The sequence below is a fragment of the Gossypium raimondii genome, chromosome 6 (genome assembly GCF_025698545.1).
Source record: "Gossypium raimondii isolate GPD5lz chromosome 6, ASM2569854v1, whole genome shotgun sequence".
NCBI classification, from domain to species: domain Eukaryota; kingdom Viridiplantae; phylum Streptophyta; class Magnoliopsida; order Malvales; family Malvaceae; genus Gossypium; species Gossypium raimondii.
This window is the reverse complement of record NC_068570.1, coordinates 8,568,695-8,576,003: the sequence shown is the minus strand read 5'-3', so window position 1 is coordinate 8,576,003 and position 7,309 is coordinate 8,568,695. Positions and strand designations below refer to the sequence as shown.

Genomic DNA, 7,309 nt, shown 5'->3' with positions numbered 1-7,309 from the left:
GTGGCTTTCCACTGCTATTATCACTCCCTTTGCAATTACGAAGATCACGAGCCATTGTGAAAGCTCGAAAAGAACACAACACTCAATAAGAAAAATTTAAGCAAAACTCATTGTTACGCACTCAGAAATAAAAAAAATTCTCAATGGGGTTAGAATTAATCTTGTGAGACTTTTAAAAAGTGTTTACATCAACCAATCAAAATGTGTAAGAATCTAACTAGTAAAGCAAACCTAATGGCATTAGAAGTCCAAAAGTAGCTAGACACCAAGAATTGTGTTGTATGGAGGAAGGAATGTGCAACGTGCTTTAACCTACTAACAAAAGAAATAATAATGTATTAAAATGCGTAAAAGAACAATAAAAAGAAAAAGCAAATGAAAACCTAAGACTAAAAGTCAATGAAAATAACTGAAAACTTGAAAATTTTGGAGCAACTTGACAAACTTTGTTTGAGGTGTTACTGATTTCCAAAATTACAAAATTTACATTAGAACCTCCTCAAATAATGTATATCTGATTTGGAAAGTTTTGGCAAACAATTCAACCCATAGAATTTTCTTTACTTTTCATATTTTTCTATTTTTTCTCTTTTTCAATCACCTTTTTTTTTGTGGGAAATGTTTTTTAAAATTATAAGAGAGTGTCAAAAAGTAGTATGTAAAATTTTATATTGTTTGAAAAATGTGTACCCACAAAAGATTTTTTTTTTCGAAAAATTTCTAGACAAAAACTATTTTTTGAGTCTATTTTGCTAGAAATCAATTTATAAAAATACAAACACCCAAAACGCTTAAGAAATTGACAACAAATGATAAGGACACAAGCAAAACAGGATTGCAAGTTTGTCCAAGTCGACGGATTTGGCCTAGGGCTTTAGATGAATGAAGGAGAACCCGGCGTTTGATACAACCTAAAAGGCAAACAAATCCAAGTGAGATTTAAGAAGTAAAAATTTATCAAATAAAACAAAAAATTAAGATAGAAAAACAACAAGGAATCCAAATCAAAGATTAGAAACAATTAAACAAGAACAAAATAGAATAACAAAAAATCGAAACAAGATAGATGGAAAAGATGAAAAGTGGCATGTAGAAGTCCTAAGGAGCCTCGAAAACCAGATGAATCTACAACCCCTTCAAACGACTCTAATTTGCCCTCCAAGAAAGAAAACTTGAAAAGAAAAAGCTTGAAGATGATCCCCACAATAAATATTGTTAAAAATATTCTAAAAGAAAACTCAAGAAAAATTCTTAAAAAGAAAAACTTAAAGAGAATTTTATAAACTCAAAAGAGAATAGTTGTTGAATGAATTATGAATTGTGTACAATGAAGAGGCCTTTATATAGCTAGCTAAGTAAAGCCAAATAAAAATATCAAGTATACTTGAAACTTTGATTAACCTAAATAATAAGTAGTTTCAAACTAAACTTTTTATTGACATAAAACTTCTAGATAACTTAAAATAATTTAAAAATACAAAGTTAAAATAAATAAATAATGAAATAATAAGACCTAATAAATACAATATTGGGTTCGTATATAATAAAAAGTAAGCCTAGAAATCGGACTCAATATGATTTAAACTTGAATTAAAAGTCTAAAACTCGTAATTTTCATTATAATCTCGTCTAGAAATTTTGCTCGTGCAGTCTTTACTAAAACGGTCATAACTTGAGCTCTCAAACTTGAAATCGAGTCACTCAAAATGCATTTCAAAGTTAAAAGATAGATCTTCAAATTTTATGCAGACATCTCAACCTAGAAATTCCTGAATCTCATCCAAAATGTCGTTGCAAGTCAATTGATTTTTCGAACTTGAAAATTGACAGCTTCAGTTAATAGAATTTGATAAATTTCACTCATCCATGTATCACCAACATATACGAATTTAGAAATAACATCAACATCAAACTATTAAAATTGGATTTTTCTTGGAAAGAGGATTGTAATTTAATAATCTAAGAAAGGATTCTAAATATTAGAATTTAAATAAATATTAATTGAGTTAAATTCAGAAAAAACAAGGAAATTGATAATTAAAAAATCCACAACTAAAGTAAAAAAAAAAAACATTCTTTTGAAAGTAGCCGAAGAATCAAATGTTAATAGCATCCAAGTTCCCATCATTCAAAAGTACCAAAGAAATGGGAAAAAGAAAAGAAAAGAAAAAGAGTAAAAATAGTAATAAGAGGAATCATCTTTTTATAAAACAAAGAAATATTAATAGCACATGACCAGTGCAATTGTAAGACCTTGATTCCATTCTCTCTATGTTTCTTTGCTTAAAGCTTTTTCAGCCATTGTTCTTTGCAAGAATTTACCATCCCCTCTCACTTTATGCCCTTAATGAGCTTTATCTTTTCTTTAATCTCTCATACACTAAAACCCTTACTTTATTGATTCCCCTTATTGAAGTCACCTTTAAAAGAGATGATCCAGTCTTCAAATCCTTCTTGTATTCACAACACAACCTTTCCCTATCTTTCTTTGTCTCCTTCTCTCTTTCAACTCCATCTCTCGTTTGTTTGTTTGTTGCTACTATAGCATGTCCAATATTGTTCCAAAAAATAACTTTTTCTGAGAACAAAAGATATGTTATAAAGTTTCTTGCTATATTTTCTTACACCCAGCTTTTTTTAAAAAAAAGAAAAGAAAAGAAAATAATGGCATCATCACCTTATGAACTAACCCTTGATTGCAAACCACTCACTAGTTATTCTATGATATTGAAGTCTTTTGGAGATCAACAAATGAATGATCAAACACAGAAGCTTGAACATGTCCTTTCTCGTCTCGAAGAAGAACGCCTTAAGATCGATGCTTTCAAGCGTGAGCTTCCCCTTTGCATGCAACTTCTTACCAATGGTACGTTGTATCATCATTTCTTTTTTCTTTTTATGGGATATGTGTCTGTGTTCATCTTTGATAAATATATAAAGGTTTTGTATAAATAATACACATGCCATGATTAGTTTTACCTTTAATTCTATTGTTTTTATAATAGAATCATCACCAACTTAAGATCCAAATCACAAAAAAGAAATTATATATATAATTTTCAAACTACTAGGTGGATATTTGTGTTCTTTTTGAAGCATTTATGTATAAACTTTGTTTTTCCTCAGTTATGGAGGCTTCAAGACAACAACTACATGCATACCGAGCAAATCAAGGATCAAAAGCAATTTTTGAAGAATTTATACCCCTCAATAACTCACACTCTGAGAACACTAAGAGATTAGAAAATATATCTGAGAAAGCTAACTTGATGACAACTGAACAACTATGGAGACAAACAGGAACCTAAATGAAATCACGATCTTCAATTGCATCTCCGACAAAAGCTGAGATCGATTCCAATGTTGGTCCCAAGTTAGATTTAGATACCAAGGTGAGAAATGGAGGAGCTTTCCTTCCGTTCTCCTAAGACCGAAACTCATCATCATCTTGCGCTAGTCCGGCTTTACAACCCCTCCCTGATTTAACATTTGCCTCTATCAGTAAAGATATGGAAGAAAATAAATGCTCAAAGGCTGAAAATGATAACTCAGGCAAAGCTGGTAATGGCGGCCTTCTAATTGAGCAAGGCAAAGGGAGCAGTAACACAATTGATGGGCAAACAACAATTAGTCAACCTCATAGGAAGGCTAGGCGTTGTTGGTCACCTGATTTGCATAAGAGATTTGTCAATGCTCTCCAGATGCTTGGTGGTCATCAAGGTATATACAAATCACACCTTTATTATTGGCTTGTACAAGTAGATTTGATTTGTCAAGCTATCATTATTGATATGATAACATTTTAATGATGATGATAGTTTCCACAACGAAACAAATAAGGGAGTTGATGAAGGTTGAAGGTTTGACCAACGATGAAGTGAAAAGCCATCTGCAGGTACTTAACTTTTGTACTATACCTGGCACAGTTCAAGACAGAACTGCAGAGTGTAATGATTTTTCCTTTCATCCTTTTTAACAGAAATATAGGCTCCATACAAGAAGGCCAAGTCTAAGTCCACAACCAGCTGGACCCCAACGTCCCAGCTTGTAGTCCTAGGTGGTATATGGGTTCCATCAGAATAGCCACTGCTGTAGCAAACACCAACAGCGCGGCTCTCACCCTGTATGGTGCTCATCACCACCCAGCAGCTCCCCATTTCCCACCTCACTTCTGTGCATCACCGGTACCCCAAGAATTCTACACCGCGACAACTATTGCAACGCCGGCTCTTTCACAGCGGCTGCTCCACCACCAACTCCATTTAGGGGTGAGCATTCGATCGAATCGAATCGAATCGAAAATTTTCGAGTTAATCGAGTTTTCGAATCTCATTTTATGATCCTAACTTTATTTGAAGTTTTCTCGAATCGAGTCGAATGAGATGGAATTCGAATCGAATCGAATCGAATATATTTGTTCGAGTTAAATTTTAAAAAACAATTTTGGGTCCTTGTAACCATTGTCACCTATCGTAATAAAATTTGTCCACCTTAATCAAATTTTTTATTAACTTTCATCACCTCATAATTTATTTATTAATTTTTTATATACTGGTTAGCTTATTTGTTTGCTTAGTTGTTTCAATTATCTTGATTCTTGTCACTATGTATTTTGGAATTAAAAATATATTAAATATAAAAATATGATTTTTAATAAAAGTTATTTTAAAAATAAAATGTAAAATTGATACCAATATAAAATTTTAACACGAATATTTTATGGCATAATTAAGAATTCAATTTTAATATAAATATTCAATATGACTAAACAATTCAATAATATGAATAATACAAAATGTGAAATTTAATTTAATAATATAAATAGTAGATATAAATAAAATTATTACTATTTATGTTTAGTGATTTTTTTTGAATAATTTTGATTTTTCATTTAAGAGTAAAGGGTGAGAAGTAAAAGTTTAGAGGGAAAATAAAAAGTTTTGAGGAATAAAAGTTTGAGGGAAAGTAAATAGGGAGAGTAAAATTTTGGAGGGAAAATATTAAAAAAAAATTGGAGGGGGGAGGGTTTGGGGTAGATGGGATGTGGGATGGGAAGAGAATAAAAGTTTTAGGGGAAAGTGGGAGGGAGTAAAAATTTTGGGGGAAAATAAAAGGTTTTGAGGGTTTTTGAAAGTAAAATTTTGAGAAAAAAGTAAATGGAAAAGTAAAATTTTGGTGGGAAATGGATTTTGGGTAGATTAGGGGGTTGGGAGGGGAGGGGAGTAAAAGTTTTGAGGAAAAAGTAAAAAAGTTTGAGAGTTTAGGGTAAAAATGTAAAATGTTATAGTTTGATATTCGAATTATTCGAATTCGAAAACTCAACTCGATTCGAACTCGAAATTCGAAAAAAATATTCGAGTTGATTCGAATAACTCAATTGACTCTAATAACTCGATTCGTTTAACTCGAAATTCGAATTTTTTTTCGATTTTTTCGAGTCGACTCGAATTTTGCTCACCCCTAACTCCATTACAAAGCCAATTCACAACCATAGCTCACCGGAATCTGATATCAACGGGGCTGGAAACCACTCCGAAAGCATTGAAGATAACAAGTCTGAGAGCGGCAGCTGGAAAGGTGAGAGCGGCGACAACGGTAGCGACAGAGATCAGAGGAAAGGTTTAGCTGCATTGACATTTGGAGAAGGTGAAGAAAGCAATGGATGTGATATCACTCTCAAATTTTGAGAGTTTTTACGTTGAGTGCTTAGAGATACTCCATGTATTTTTCTACATAATCATATGATATTATTTTCAAAAAGGAAAAAAATCCAAATTTTTTTTATGTTAAACATGAAGAAAGGTCTATAAGGGCATAAAAGGAAAGTGAGTCTTTGTTATGTACTGTTCTCAATTGTTCTTCTTCGGTGCTTTAAATTTCAATTCGACACGGGACTAAACATTGGATTATTTATTTTTGGTGTTTTCTGTAACTTGTTGTTTTGTTTCTCATCCACTATAATTTTGCCTTTTTTATAAACTAACATCTAGTCCTTCAATTTGCTAACTTCTCCCATCTTAGTCCCTAAATATTTTTGTAATTTAATAGCTTTTCTTAATTTGATTTGTAATACTCCTCGCTCGTCCCAACGTACGGCACAAATAAGAGATGTTACTGAAGTTTATGTAAAATAAAATCTTAGAGTTAAAATTTTGAGCTTTAAACATTTTTATAAAATCATAAAAATTTATTTATAGACAGTTTGAAAGCTTTAGAAATAATTTAAAATGGTTTGAGGAAACCTAAAACAAAATGATACAAAAATGTTGGAACAGCGGGCAAGGTCATAACGTGGAACATTTACCCTTGCGATGTCGCAAGCGGAAATCATGATGTTGCAAAGCCGAGGTCGTGACATCGCCCTCTTAATAACCTAAAAACATTTCACAATACATATAACATCCTTAAAAAAATCACCTAAATACATATAAAAGCCATCCCCGACACAAGTTCAACCATACATTATAACATGAAATCATTAATGAAAGCAGAAACACATTAAAGTAACCTGAACTCATTTAAAACAAGTTTAATCTATTCAAATAAGCCTCCAACTCAAAATATCATATGAAAAGAGTATATTTACACATGTTAACACCCTAAGTACATGCCACAAGATATAAATATGCTAATTTCATACTCTTGATGATAGTGTGGTGTCCCGGAATGAGCAGGGTTTTAAGAATTTAAAAGTCGAATATCTACGTGCAAAACAATAGATTAACACCCATTATAAACTTAGTAAAATAGGACCCGAACACTGTAGGAAATCTACGTAAGTGCAATGCCCAAAAGCAACAGAACTCCAAGTATAACATGAGATCCTCCAAAGAGGTAGTGTATGCCTAATGATCCGCATAACATGCCAGACTAAGAGGTAACACATCAAACTTCAAGTATCAAATAGATAACTTGAACCCTATATAACATCAATACAAAACTCTAGTAAAGATCACATATAAAACCTTAATTTGCTTGTCAACCATATCCTAATATTTCTACCAAGCTTACATGGGCTTATATGTAACATAAGAAATAATTATGACTTTTCCCATAGCAATCCAATGAATTGTCATAAGCATAATTCATGTAAAAAAATGGGTCACAGGACATCATGTAAACAATTTATTTCTATTTGATCTCGTCACATTTTCCTCACTCCATATACAAATTTCACATTTTTGTTAATGTTTCATACATAACTTATCACATCCAAAATTCCATCTTCTAATTCTCATAATAATTATACTTACCAAATTTAATATTAACATCAACCAATTTTCAAAGCATACATATAACATCGCATTTG

At 31.8% G+C, this 7,309-nt stretch overlaps 1 pseudogene; it reads left to right on the top strand.

Moving 5' to 3' along the window:
• Nucleotides 1–2,664: 2,664 nt before the first annotated feature.
• Nucleotides 2,665–5,687, top strand: LOC105772346 (myb family transcription factor EFM-like; annotated as a pseudogene).
• The last annotated feature ends 1,622 nt before the right edge of the window (nucleotides 5,688–7,309 follow it).